Source organism: Schistocerca americana, chromosome X (assembly GCF_021461395.2).
Source record: "Schistocerca americana isolate TAMUIC-IGC-003095 chromosome X, iqSchAmer2.1, whole genome shotgun sequence".
In the NCBI taxonomy this organism is placed as follows: Eukaryota; Metazoa; Arthropoda; class Insecta; order Orthoptera; family Acrididae; genus Schistocerca; species Schistocerca americana.
The window spans coordinates 1,009,741,659-1,009,757,722 of NC_060130.1; the positions used below are offsets into that span (position 1 = coordinate 1,009,741,659).

General features: G+C 38.6%; 1 protein-coding gene across 3 annotated transcripts in view; it reads right to left on the reverse strand.

The window, feature by feature from the left end:
* The window catches only part of LOC124555638 (protein-associating with the carboxyl-terminal domain of ezrin), a 76,630-nt gene that overhangs the window by 34,920 nt on the left and 25,646 nt on the right, over window positions 1-16,064 (reverse strand). The gene's annotated exons all lie outside the window — the stretch shown is intronic.

Here is a 16,064-nt window from a genome sequence, read left to right on the forward strand (position 1 = left end):
AATAACACTTCAGTGAAATAAAAGGTAACCACAACTGAGTAAAATAGCTTTCACAGGAAAGTGTCACCGATATCAAACATTTCCCAGAAACATTCTGCTTCATTAACACTACAGTGTAAAAATAACACATTGCAGATACCTGAATAGAAAAGTCACTAAACATCAGCAACAGTTGCTGCAGGAGACAGGGGGGGGGGGGGGAGGGGGGACAAAGAGATGGGGGGGGGGCAGAGGATACGGGGGGGGGGGGGGGGGGAAGTGTGTCAGTGTGTAGATTTCATCCACTAAAACCACAGGGGTGAGGAGAGTGTGTCAGACGGGGGGTGGGGGTAGATTTCATCCACTAAAACCACCTTGTTGCTGTTGACAATTGATAACATCCAAGACTGTTTATGTGCTAAATGGTGTCTTACAAGATTATGACATCTACATACAGGGGCAGGTAATAATATGGAAATATCCGCAACACAACACACTACCAGGTCTATTATGGTGCATGAAAACTGTTGGCTTTCAGATCAGCTTCCAGTAGTCTCAGTTTTGATGACTACAGGTCCTTTATGGTGTTCGAGGGAATCTTATACCATTCTTCATACAAAATAGTGGCATGTTCAGGTAATGATGATGGAGGTGGATAGTGATCATGCTCACTTCTCTCCAAAGTAGACAACAAGAGCTCAATAATATTGAGATCTGGTGACTAGTGGGCACTGAAGACGTGACATTTATGTTCAAGCATTCATTTCTCGTAGTGTTTCCATATTTCTGCCCAACCCCCTCTTAGTGCTCTACAAATCTACGGATTATGTGAGAAAAGGTAAAATGATAGTTTGTGTGCCTCTAAACCAGCTGTTAGTCTAATTGTATCTTCATAGGATCACTAAATAGGAGGCTGAAGTGCAACCACAGTTAAACCCTAGAAGCTGGTTCTTGAAATTTTCAAAGCAACTTTTTGGGAGAGAAAATGCCTTTCTTTAACTGTCTGCCAGTTAAGATTTTTCCATCACTGCAGTTACACTTTCATGCCAGTCCAACTAGCCCGTGGCAATTTGTTCCATTCTTCTTTGGAGAGCTCCTATTTCCTCTATTAGGATAACCTATAGACAGGGACATGAAAATTTACTGAAAATTCTAACACGAAAGGTAATGCAAAGTAAGTTGTTTTTGCAAAACAATGCAAATTTGCCAAATTTATGAGATATCACAAAATTTGTAATTTTTCCTTCTCAAAATGTCATATAGCTGAGTATGGCAGTTTACTAATATTCATAATTGATAGTTATTGAATGTCAAAATTGAATTTTGACTTTTAGTCGCCTCAAGGTTGAGATTCGTGTGTACAGGTAATCTTAAAATTACAGTTCATTTCCCACGTAATGAACTTTGGACTGACAAAGAAAACAGCACCAAAACTGGAAAAACACTGATTTGGCAAAAAACAGCAACAAATATCGCAAAAACATAATCCCAATTTTGGCAAAAATAACACTCACTTTGGAACAAAAACGAATTTGAAAACAGTAGCAAAAAGGAACACCAAATTTGGTAAAATGTAACACCAAATTTGGTAAAATGTAACACCAAATTTGGTAAAATGTAACACCAAATTTGGTAAAATGTAACACCAAATTTGGTAAAATGTAACACCAAATTTGGTAAAATGTAACACCAAATTTGGTAAAATGTAACACCAAATTTGGTAAAATGTAACACCAAATTTGGTAAAATGTAACACCAAATTTGGTAAAATGTAACACCAAATTTGGTAAAATGTAACACCAAATTTTGACATAAAAATTTTTTCCTATCACTACCTACAGACCCTCTATCTACATCTACATACCATACTCTGCAACCCACCATATCGCATATGGTGAAGGATACCTTTTACCACTACCAGTCATTTCCTTTTCTGTTCCACTTCCAAACGGAGTGAGGGATAAATGACGGTCTATAGGCCTCCATACGGACCCTAATCTCTCTGATCTTGTCTTTGCAGTCCATACATGAAATGGATGCTGGCAGCAGAAGAATCATCCAGCAGTCAGACACAAACGCTGGTTATCTAAAATTTCTCAACAGTGATTTGTAAAAAGAACACCATCTTCCCCTACAAGGAAGAACACACAAAGCATCTCCGTAATTCATGTGTTGATCAGACCTACTGAAAACAAATCTAGCAACAAGGTTCTGAATTGCTTTGATGTCTTCCTTTAATCCAACCTGGTGGGGATCCAAAACATTCTAGTTGTACTCAAGAATTGGTTGTGCTAGTGTTCTGTATGCAGTCTCCTTTATAGATGAGCTATACTTTCCAAAAATTCTTCCAATAAACTAAAGTCGACCAGGTGCCTTCCCTAACTCTGTCCTTATGTGTTCATTCCATTTCCAATGTTATGAAATGCTACTAGACATCTAATCAGCTTGACTGTGCCAAGCCACAAATCACTAACACTGTATTTGAACATTAGAGGATGGTTTTTCCCCTGCTCATCTGCATTAACTTATGTTATTGTTGTGGTCTTCAGTCCAGAGACTGGTTTGATGCAGCTCTCTATGCTATTCTACTCTGTGCAAGCTTCTTCATCTACCAGTACCTACTGCAACCTACAGCCTTCTGTATCTGCTTAGTGCATTCATCTCTGCAGGAGCCTCCACGAAGATTGCGTTCACCACTCGAACAACAAGCAATCTGGCGTCCCCTGGAAACGACCTAGTCGGCCAATCCTGCAAACACCGGAGCACCAAAACCAAAGAGGACAAAACAACTCTCCAAAGAGACTCAAAAAAGGCCTTTACCACGACCATCACTAGTGACAACTTCCTGCAATATTGAAGGCTTATCTGTAAATAAAGAAATTTTATTATCTGACATGTGCAAACGAAACAACTGTGATGTTTTAGTGATACAAGAAACACACAGAGCACCAACTAGCCATAGACCAAAAATACAGGGCATGAAATTAGTTCTTGAGAGACCACACAAAAGATACGGAAGTGCTACATTTGTGAAACCGAACTTAGATGTATGCTCCTGTGCTCTGACCTACGAAGAAAATATAGAAATTTTAACTATTGAGCTACATTCATGTACTGTAACATCCGTGTACAAACCACCCAGTGCGAAGTTCAAATTTACGGAACCTGGAAATTTCCATTCAAAAAACATTAAAGTTGTACTACGAGATTTTAACTGTCACGGTCTCGCATGGGGTTATAAAGAGACAAATGACGATGGCGAAATGCTGGAGATCTGGGCAGATCAGGCTAAACTGAAATTGATACATGACCCAAAGTTGCCTGCATCATTTAACAGCGGAAGATGGAAATGAGGATATAATCCAGATAACATCTTTTTCTCTGAAAAGGTATCACTGCAAACTGTAAAGCAAATCAAGGACCCAATTCCAAGATCGCAACACAGAGCAATAACCTGCTGCATTACTGCAGTAATCAAATCAGATGTAATGCCCTTCAAGAGACGCTTCAATTTCAAAAAAGCTCATTGGGAACTTTTCACAGAGGACCTTGATAAGGAGATCTTGGAAATTAAACCAGAGATACAATCATATGAAACTTTTATAGACCTTGTTAAGAAAATCTCTCGACGGCGCATACCTAGAGGGTGCCGCACCCAGTACATCGCTGGACTCAATGGTAGCAGCAAGGAAGCTCTGAAAAAGTATGAAGAACTGTACAATAAGGACCCCTTCTCAGAGGAAATGATCCAGGCAGGTGAGGTACTGATGTCTGGTATCTCCGAAGCGAGAAAGGAAAAGTGGAGTAACCTCCTACAAGAGACGGACATGAAGCACAGCAGTAGGATGGCATGGAAACTGGTCAAAAGTCTCAACAATGACCAAACAGAACCACGACCAAATTACAGTGAAGTTATACCTGATCAGATAGCTCACCAACTACTCACGAACGGAGAAACTAAAAGGAAGATCAGGAATGGCAAAATTAAAAGAAAATTGAATGAGGAGATTAGCTTCCTAGCTCGCCCGTTCTTTATTCAGGAGCTACAAGATGCCACCAACGATTTGAAAAACAATAAGGCCGCTGGCCTCGACGATCTGAGATCTGAGCAAATTAAACATTTTGGACCGGGAGTACAACCATGGATCCTAGAGCTAATGAATAACTGTATTACAACAATGCAAATTCCTAAACTGTGGAGGAAAGCTCGGGTTATTGCGTTACTAAAACCAGGGAAAGACCCAGCTGAAGCTAAAAATTTCAGGTCTGTCTCACTGCTTTGTCATTTATTTAAAGTGCTGAAGGGAATGATCCTCAAACGCATAGCTGATTATGTGGACAAAGCCCTCATTAATGAAAAAGCTGGATTTCGACCAGGAAAATCATGCTGTGGCCAAATCCTTAATCTCACACAGTACATCGAAGACGGCTATCAGAGAGGAGAAGTAACTGGGGTCGCATTCCTGGATCTCAGTGCTGCATATGACACAGTTAACCATAAGTTGCTCACCCAGAAAGTGTATAATGTCACTAAGGACTACACCCTTTCTATGTTCGTGCAATGCATGCTACAGAACAGATGCTACTATGTAACCCTACAATCTAAAAACAGCCGACGGAGGACACAGAAAAACGGACTTGCACAGGGTAGTGTCTTGGCTCCAATATTATTTAACATCTATACCAATGATCTTCCCATCAGCCACCAGACACGAATGTTCATATATGCTGATGATGCAGCAGTGGCCACACAGGATAAAACCTTTGAACAAGTGGAGGAGAATCTCACAGGAGCCTTAACAGAACTTGCTACCTATTACGACGGCAATAATCTCAAACCAAACCCTAGTAAATCTCAAGTATCCGCCTTCCATCTTAGGAACAAACAAGCCAAACAGAAACTCCGAGTCATGTGGCAAGGGGAAGAGCTGAAACATACAAACAGCCCAAAATACCTGGGAGTAACATTGGACAGAGCACTTACTTTTAAGCAGCACTGTCACAACACTAAAAAAAAGGTCTGTGCCAGGAACAACATACTGCGGAAGCTAACAGGTTCATTGTGGAGAGCTCAACCACATGTTTTGCGCACCACGGGTCTGGTGCTGAGTATCTCAGCAGCGGAATATGCGGCGCCAGTTTGGAGGAACTCTGCTCACACTAAGAAAGTTGACGTTGCCGTAAACGAAACTGTATGTATTGCCACAGGATGCCTCAAACCAACTCCCACAGACATCATTTATCCCATCATAGGCATAGCACCACCCACTATCCGCAGACAAGTAGCCGCCGAGATCGAAAGATCAAAACAAAAGAATGATCCTCGACACCCGATGCATATGCACCGAAAACAACGTGTCCGGCGGAGATCCCGCAGGAGTTTCATTGAAACTACTGAAGAGCTCGCCACCAAGCCCGTCGCAAGGCGACTATCTCTTTGGGAAGAAATGGTGCCACACTCCACAATGGAACTACTTGAGGAGGGATCTGCAGGATTTCTACTACCTTTTACAACTTGGAGGTCGTTAAACCGGCTGCACACTGGAGTAACTGGGTGCAAATCAAACCTATTTAAATGGGGTTACAGTGATAGCGATAGGTGTGAATACAGGACTTGGACCACCTACTGATTTGCCCAGATATATCTATAACATGCACTAAAGATGATATTTTGAAATTCAATGACAAAGCAAACTACGTTGCTAATTACTGGGAAGGGAAGATAAAATTGGTGCATCCGGATACGGAAGAAGAAGAAATCTCTTGGTCTCCCTCTACGATTTTTACCCTCCATGCTGCCCTCCAATACTAAATTGGTGATCCCTTGATGCCTCAGAACATGTCCTACCAACTGATCCCTTCATCTAGTCAAGTTGTGCCACAAATTTCTCTTCTCCACAATTCTATTCAATACCTCCTCATTCGTTATGTGGTCTACCCACCAAACTTATACATCTCTGTATTAAGGGCAAGCTGTCATTCGTGGCACCATACAGAAATTCCATCCAAGTCTTCTCACAGTCACACAATGACAATACTTTCCTGCTCACCTCATGTGTCAGATTATTTACATGTGTAGAGAACAAGAGGGATCTCATCACACTTCCCTGTGGCAATCCTGGCAATACCCTTGTGACTGATGAACACTTGCTGTCGAGTACAATTTACTTGATTTTATTACTTAAAGGCACTGTTGAGTCATTCACATCTCTGGAAACCTATTCCATATGCTCAAACCTTTGTTAACAGATTGCAGTAAGGCACCGTGTCAAACATTTCCAGGAAATCTACAAACATGCAATTTGCCTGTTACCTTTCATCCATGGTTCCCAGGATATCAAGTGACAAAGGGGGCAAGCTGTACTCTGCCTTTCAATTTTCAGTCCAGTTGCAGGTCTGATTAGATACTGCATACAAATGTATTTTCTTAAGTAACTGTTGGTGTGGTACTGTAACAACAGATTTGTGCAAATCTGGAAGCCCCCAACTCCACCAGGAAACCTGTACCCATTGTTCTTAAGATATTGTGTGTAGAAAGTGCAAGTCAAGTTACACAATAGTCGTGGTTTTGAAGTCAATATTTCTTTCTATGGAGAAAGAAATTCAGTTCCAAGAAGGACATTTTGTTTGAATTCAGAACATGTTCCAGAATTTTGCAACAACAAATGGTGTCTCATCTAGAACAGTATTTCTATGAATTGGATCTACTGCATTTTATGCAGACGACTTTAGCCAGAGCTGTTTTGGAATTGCTTGGGAACTGTTCTCTACTGGAGAGAACTGCTCTGAATTTGCCATGGAATATATCACACCAGTCATAGCAAGTAGCTTCAGTAATATGAATATGACCGTCACTACACCAGTAGAAGTAATGCCCACCATAAAATCTTTAAAACAAAAAACAAAACAAAAATTAAAAATGTTTCTCATTATGACAAAATTTCAACAAAATTACTTAAAGAGTGTGCTGCTGAGTTTCATAATATATTATGTTATTTGTGTAGCTAGTAATTTATCAGTGGATCATTTCCTGAATAGTTTAAACATGCTGAAGTTAAGCCTTTGTTTAAGAAAGAAGATGAAGAAATACCTTTAGATTTCCCTTCAATTTCATTTTTTCCAGCATTCTCAAAAATTTTAGAAAAGGCAATATTACAACTGGCCTCATAAACATGACAACAAATACAATGTCCAGTCACATTAATGTGACCATCTGTCAAAAGCCTGAACAATCACCTTTTGCAATGCAGACTACTGCAAGACATGCAGGGAGAGAGTAACTGAGGTTCTGGAAGGTACTGACAGGGATATGGAGCCCTGCTGACTCCAGTGCCACAGCCAGCCACACTACATTTCTCAGCTAAGGATCCACGGCGCAAACAGCCCAACTGCTGTGGTCCCACAGATTCTTGACTGGATTTAAATCCGGGAGTTTGGTGGCCAGGGAAATACAGTAAACCCATCCCGGTACTCTGTAAACCGAGCACATACACTGCGAGCTGTGGGATACGTTGTAGTGTCCTGCTGGTAGATTCCATTGAGCTGAAGAAAAACAACCTGCACGTAGGGGTGGACACGGTTGCCAACAATAGAGCCATAATTATGTCGATCCGATGTTCCCTCTACAACAGTCAGCACGAGTGCACGAACCGGGTGCCTACTGTGAAGGACCGTACGCGGCAATGCTCGCTGAACAGTCGTACGGGAGACACTGTCGGTTAGTGCCCCGGTTCATCTAGGTGATCAGTTGCTCGACAGTTGCGTATCTATTTGCCACATCTCCACAACCGTCGTTCACACGTCATCTGTGGCTCGTGGTGCACCACAATTACCTCGGCATTGGTTTTGGATAGCACCATTTTGCCATTCACAGTATACATTAACCGTGGTGGCACGTGAACAGTTGACAAACTTTTGGAAATGTTTCCACCCTCGGACAGAAAGCCAACGATCGTGCCCTCAAGGATGCCAGGTAAATCGTCCCGTTCCTGCATGACAACAACAACTGCAACATTTTCCACATCCCCGAGACACTTAATACACCCTCCACTGCTTATTTTGCCACCTGATATCTGTGAGTGCTTACTGCACATTGTCACTGAACATAGGCAATGGTCACATTAATGTGGCTGCACAGTGTAATATATTCACCATGCCACAATTTGGATTTCTAAAGGGTTCAAATATTACGAAGGCTATCTACAAGTATAGTGAGAATGTACTTAATTCATTAGACGACAAATTAGAGGCTACTGTGTCAAAGACATTTGACTGTGTAAATCACAATTTTTTTAAAAGTAGATTACAATATTATGGAGCCACAGGAAAATCTGCAAAATAGTTCAAATTGTGTAGCCCTGACAGAAAACAAGGGGTGTCAATAGGAAAGAGATGTGCATTAACCTTCCAAGAATCATCCAACAGGGAACTAATTAAATGCTGAGTTTTACAAGGTTCCATCTCACGGCCCTTACTTTTTATTGTGTTTATCGATGACCTTTCATCAGTAACATTACCAGATGCCAAGTTTGTTTGGTTTTTCAGATGATACAAACATGGCAACAAATAGCGAATCAAATATAGTCTTACAAAGATCAGCTGATGAAATTTTCATGGCCAGTAATAAATGTTTCCTCACCAATTCTATGTAACTAAACTTTGAAAAACACACTATATGCAGTTCAGAACTTTCCAGAGGTCCCCCTTGTATATGTCTAAAATATGACAAGCAGACAGAAGAATTTGACACTTAAATTCTTGGGATTACAGATTGCTGATAAATTCTGCTGTGAGGAGCACACCAAAGAATTGCTAAAGCACCTTACTTAAAGAATTGCTAAAGCACCTTACTTAATCTCTACGTGCAATGTGTTGTCAGAAATGGGTGGTATAAAAATAAAAAAGCTAGTCTACTTTGCTTACTTTTGCCCCATATTTCATACAGTATATTTTTTTGCAATAACTCATCAAGCCAGCTAAAGTTTCCACAGACCAAAAACTTATAAAACAAATTACTTGTGATGTAAACTCAAGAATGTCCTGCACAGGCTTCGTTTAAGGATCTGTGGATACCAACTACTGCTCCTCGATGTATTTATTCCATAATGAAATTTATCATTAAAAATAGCATATTTAACAGACTGTAAGATGAGGTTTTTTTTTAACCAAAATTCATCTTTTGAAAAATGCAGAGTTATCTTACATTCACAGGTTCACCTATTGCTGTTGAGATCAACATTATTATATTGTGTAATGGAGTAATACACGGTTATCAACTTTACAGATGAAGCTTTAGCAATTAAGATCACATGCAGACTTATTTTAAAGAATTTTGCTACATTATCACATTGTGATGCCACCATTAAAAATTAAATAAATTTTTTAAATATTTTTTTAACTTTGGTTTTGGGTATTGGTATGCTGAAAGATCGATATTAGGTGTTACAGAGAGATGTAAAAGAAGTCAACAAATGAATGTGTAAAAGTGTTATGTTTGTACGCAAAGATCTTTGACATAAAAGTAATACTTTATACCCAATTGTTAATTAACGATAAGGAAAATTTTATTGTCATTCAATGAAACAATTGTAATGACTGTAACCCCCTCAGGTCAAATTTTCATGGTTACTATGTTAAACAAATGTACAGGATAAGATGAGGGAAAGTACAAAGGGTTTTACATGACCAGTTTTGGTGACCTTGGTGAGAGGAGCGCCAAGGGAAAATACAGTGGAAAGAAAGGCAGTTGTGTGGGAGCCTTCACAGCGTATCGGGCTGTGATAGGTCCGCTAAAGTGAAGCTTATATGGTGCTAAAGTTGTGAAAAAAGTGCAACCAAATATTCGGATGGCAGCGGCTTTTGTGCCCCAAAGTCGTCTCCAATGTGTATCAATTCAGAAAGCAAGGTAATCCGAATAATTTTATGATGGAATGCAGCCAACACTCTGATGAGTAAAGATGGCTGCTACTTGTGATGTGGCTATCAATAAGGAAGTCCATCACTGGGGATGTGAAGAGCCAACCGAAATTATTGTACCATCAGTACTATGAGCCCTCCAGCACGCAACTCAAGGCAAGCACTAATTTTGTAGACTTGTTTGTTTGATGTCAGAGCATGTCAGGGGTTACAGTCAACTTACTTTGAAACGAAAAAATAGAAGATGTGCAAACTTATTCTCTGAAAATTTCAGCCCCAAGCCATCACCAGTCATGTTTCCTGGTCATGTGTCTTGTGTAATGCTGGTTTGAAAGTTAAATTGTTTGTTTGTTTAATAATTGAGTAAAAGGTACAATAAGTAAATTTATTATTATTACGAACTGCTTCATAGTAGAAAGAGGGAGACATTCAATTTAATAAATTGCTTTGGTTTATAACACCATCTTTAAATGTGGTCACTTTGTTCAGAGAAATAAACTACATTCCACTGAATAACATTAATTTTGCTACAAATTTAAATTTCCCTTGCTAGCTAATTCATGATTTACATAACAAGTTTTTCAAAAGTAAAGATAGCTGCCACTTGGCCAGTCCCAGTTGGCTTCCATGTTGTTTCAAAGTAAATTCATGTTACAGCCATTGAAAGGCACTGTCACCACTAAAAGTAATTAAAAGAAACACGTTTAAAGATTTCAAAATTGCTCCTTCAGAGCTGGAGACAAAAAATTAAATTTTGGGAATAGTTTTTCTTACAGTGGGCCAAACTAAGGTAAGGTTTCAAGTCTAGTGTGGTGTGCTACTGTGGATGGATCCTGATAGCACGTAGGTCAGACATTGTACAATCCTGTGTGCCCCACCGAATCTGCGCATCAAGCCCCTTCACGCACATTGTGCTTTGGGTAGAAGCCCACATTAAATGATCACCTGGCAGTGTAAAGCCCATTGGGTTACACCGGTCATAGGTTTTGTTTAACTTAGAAAGTTTATTAACAATATTTGCAGTAACATTTTTCAGTGTAAAGTTTACATTAGTGGGAATGAGTGAATGGCTGTATTGTGTCTTGAGAAAAGCAGCAGAACGCGGCCGCGGAGACATCGTTAAGATTTTTTGTGCCAGTGTTCACTAGGCACCAGAGGAGAGGCGGCCGCTACCCGCTTCCAAAGGGCATTTGCTTTCGTCCGGGCGGCTAGCGTGGGACTTTCACTCAGCAGCAAACAGCTAACGTTATTATGTGTACTGAAAATGTATTTATTTAAACAAAATTAGTAGAAAGAAAGACGTAAGGAAAAACGTACGTAGTTAACAGTTCTCCCCCTCCCCCCCCCCCCCCCCCCCTCCCAACTATGTTTCGTAAAGACAGTATGATTCTGCATGGTTTCGTACGAGAATTATTTAATACTACAAATCTGTCACACGTGGAATCAGCAGGTTCGGTCACAACATCCCATTTGCTACGTGCAGCTGACGTGTGTTCAACCTGTGAGCATTAGACACACCAATGTGAATAGTGGTGAATACAACCAAGACTTTAGCCCAGGAGACAAATTAATGCTACCAAAAATACATTTGCACAGAATACTTGAAACGAATGGCGCATGAGCTTCAACAATGGCACTAAAGCGGTCATTGCTCTACAGCACCGTTGATTTTGAAGACTGGCTAATGTGTTAATCTGAAGTTTACAATTTCTGCCAAATCAGGTATAGGGAGCAGGGAAGAAAACATATTGTTGTCAATCAGTTCACTCATATTGTAAGAACTGTAAACTGTAGCAGTCAATAATGGATGCAAATTACAGCCCAACCAGTGGTGATTATTATTATTATTATTATTATTATTATTATAAATTTCAATACCACAGTAGGCAGACAAGAAAAGAAGATAAAAATTGAGGTAAACCATGTATTTTAATGTATTTTATATCTCCTTGGATTATTAAAATGTTGAAAGTAAATAAATGGCACCAGTTTAGAATATGTTTAATTTTATCTTTTTACAGAAACTTAATACAAACAAAAACCAGTTTGTAATTTTGATTAGTCAGAATACAGTAAAAATAAAATCTAATGAGCCCGAAAAAAGGGAGGTATCATTGTATACTCTGGTAAATACGGTACATCTCTTTTTAAAACCAACAGCTTAGTTCATAGAATGAAATCAGAATAATCTTCAAGATTTCAAGTCACTTACTTTGGTCCAGAAAGGTGTCAATTATTCAGGAACACACATTGTCAATAACTTGCCATCAAATAAAGTTTAACTATTAATAAATTTCAGTTGAAGAGGATCCTAACAGATTTATTGGTGGCAAACTCCTGCTACTTCACTGTTGAATTTCTTAGGAGGACAGGCTGATGCATATATGTTATTAGGGTGAGATTGGCAAAATAGGACACACAATGTTAAATTATCAAAATTTGTGAACCATTATTTTTAAGACACCAGCTTCCAATTTTCCATAATTAAGGAATGTACTTTGGTGGATATGCTGATCTAGAATTATTGAAGAAATAGAATTATTAGGTGTGTTATGTTTTCTCCAACTCTTAATTTTTCTGGCAGAATTTTGTAAATGAAAGAACATAAGAACTAAACAACATAGGACCTTTTATTTTTCTAATTCCATGTATGTTGAATCTTATTCTTGGAATGCTGTGAAAATTTCATGTTTCTTCACAAACAGTTTTGAGATATTGAGGTTCAAAATTTCTTTTAATCACAAACTTTTATACAGATTTAAAGTTGTGACTCTTTCAGGCACCAGAATTGTCCTGGCCCATTCTCTGTGTCCTTGTAAGTGTCACAACTCCTCAATGGTTTTTTTTCTTTTATCATTTGCTGAGCAGCAAATTTTGCTTGGCCTACATGAAGCACAAACAGTTCTCACAGAGCTCTTGCTGTGTTTTGCCCTAATCACACACCTACCTTTTCCAGGACCTTCAGTCTTTTGTAGTTTCCACCTTTAAAAGTTACTACATCATCAGACACTGCTAACTATAGAGTCATGAGGCCAACAGAAACATTTTTAGGCACATGGCACCACACAACATTATTGAAGGATTCATTCAGATTCTGGGTCTTACGTAAAAATTTCTTTAGTAGCTCTGCATTTACCAAATCTTTGAATATATGTTTGATAGCATCACTGCTGCCAAAGATTACCAGAAAATTCAGCTTGTCTACACTACACTAGAGGGTGTGGTCGCTTCAGACACAATAATCTGGTTATTTACACATCCTTCACTGTCTGCATACATTTTTTTCGAAAACTTAAGACACAAATTCGTATGTGACATACCTGTCAACCCCAATCTTGACTTTGTTAAACATACTTTTACAGTCAGTCATTTTACTTATGTATAAAAGAACAATATATGCAATTACATTACAGAAATTGCTGGCTAGCACACTATTTTTGTACAAACTAATGCCAGAAACAAAGGTCTGATTTGTTTATTTGTAATGGCAACCTCTGAGATGTAGCAGTGGTAACAAAACAGGCAATTCACAGGCTTCTAGACTGTTGGGTTCCCAAGATATGACTCTTCAACTCTGGCACTGTATACGAGATGCCGAAAATTATCTATAGTGTGTCACATTTAAACTATTATTTGAAGGACTTAAAAGTTGTCTCTTTTCAGAGTCTGATATACCAAACTGTTCAGCACAGTCTAAAGTACATATGGAATAAGAAACAGAAAATGTCCAATTTTATACAATCTGACATACAATTTTCCCTTAAAAATATCAAACAACACAAGCATTATGTATGGCCTCACTTCTATACCAATTCAGAGCAGTAATGTAGTTAATATAACTAAGTATTGTAAAGTAATTTTGTAGTGCAACTACAACAGCCTAAGAATTATCATATGCACCTCAATCTGTTGGACATTTACAGGTTTTGTGACAAGTTTGTTACTACCTTTTAAATGAAAACACTTAAAAGATTTTTTGACTTATTCCATATCCATCAGGAAAATTTCATTTGGGACCTGTGGGAGGTACATTAGCATATCTTTTTTTTTTCTTTGCAAATGTTTTTTGTGTGTTCTCATTTTCTGACATACTCTACATCCTGTATGATCTCCTCACTATGGATCTTTTGGAACAGAAAGTCCATCAAATCTAACTGCATGAAGCTCTCATTTTACAACTGTTAAGTTGAAATCTCCACCATTATGATAGCATGGTCAAGAAGTTTACTCACATCCTGCTTCATGCTATACCTGAAGTATTCTGCCACTGCAGCTAGTGAGGAAAGTGATGTTTCTGATCCTTCCCTTCACTCAGAATCCACGACTTTCTAGTTAGACATGTCACCACTGGCATCCAGCATATCCTTTCGACATAAATGCCAACCGGAATTTAAGATTTCACTTTATCTTGTGCTGTTACTTTGCATCCATGTTTTCTAGTAATGAAACTATTAGATTGCTCATTACTTCATAAAGTACCCTTGTTTTTAGTTGTTCAATGGGTTTCTGGCCATCTGCAGGTACTGTTGTTTCTTCATATCCATTTTCTTGCTGTGTTCCTTAGCCACTTCACCATGCTTCCTCCAATCTTACACGACAGCTACACCTTCTCATGTTTACCAACTTAATCCAAATTTATGGTATAAGCCAGGCCAGAAATGAAGTATATAAATGTGTGTTAATTTAGTAAATTTATTATGTTGGTTCATGAGCTTCATTGGGCATGAAAGAACACTTACTAGTACTGTAAATGCATTTAAAAGTGGCATAAAAATCAGTACTAAAACCATCACAGTTTCTCATCTTCACTGCGACTGAAGTTAATGCAGACCACAAAAAGCATACACTGATAAAAACTATTGGTTACTTTATTATATGCCTAACACTTATTCCCAAATTGAAGTAATTGTAAATGTACATTCAGTTTATATATATACACACACACACACACTGTTCTCAGGAGGTCGTGGTTTGTCCCTGTAAGCGTATAATTGGCCATGTCTTAAAGAGTCACACTTACTAACAAAGTATGGCTGAAGTAGTTGTGGTTCACTGTAGTGTTTTCTTTGTGAATAGCCACTATTTACTGTTGTTATTTTTCATTCTCTCAATATTCTGCTATTCATTTTAATGCTCTCTTTTGAAACTTCCCTCTCCTCTTCAAACTGTTACTGACAATAGCTGCTCCTCTCCTGCTGCTTTCTAATTTTCTGCCCAGTTTATTGTCTTATTCCCCTCACTTTCCTTACTTCAATCTGTGTTGTTGTTATTGTTGTTGTCATCATCATCATCATCATCATCATCATCATCATCATTTGTAACATCAACAAGCAAAATTACCCTAATTGTTTGATGTGTAATAGTTAATCTGAAAAGTTGCATATGTAAGTGATAGTGCCATAGCCACTCTAGATGAATTGAACAAAGGAATTTAGCAATCAACTAAGCCAATAAACCATTATAGTTGATTGAAACCTTTCTTGAATATGTTTACTTGTATTATTCCCCTGAGCAAGATCTTTATCGAACATGACTAAAGCTGGAGAACATTAAAATGAGAGTAGCTTGATTTGTTACAAGTGTGTTTAGCTAAAGCAAATTTTTACACATATGCTCCACAAACTCTAGTGGGAGACACTAAAACATCGAGGTTGTGTTCTCAGACTCTAAGAACTCACATATTAAGAGGAGCCAAGGAATACATTACTATCAACCTCATATGCATCATGCAATGACAATGAGGGTAATATCACAGAAGATTGGGCCCATATGGTAGACTACAGCATCAAGCAATTTTTCTTTCCAAGGAACATGCGTGTGTTAAATATGAGGGCGACTAATGATACTGATACTCTCAGCCACAAACTTCCTCCAGAAATTTTACAGTTTAAAAGTTGCTCAAAGTATTCTTTCTACCAATCTATAATTCTGGTCCAGCAAGTAATTAGATTCCATACTTCTAAATTTCTGGAAAGCATTCAACACGGTGCCCCATTGCAGGCTGTTAACGAAGGTACAAGCATACGGAATAAGTTTACAGATACGCGAGTAGCATGAAGACTTCTTAAATAATAGAACCCAGTATGTTGTCTTTGATGGTGAGTGTTCATCAGAGAAAAGGGTATCGTCAGGAGTGGCCCATGGAAGTGTGATAGAACTGCAGTTGTCTC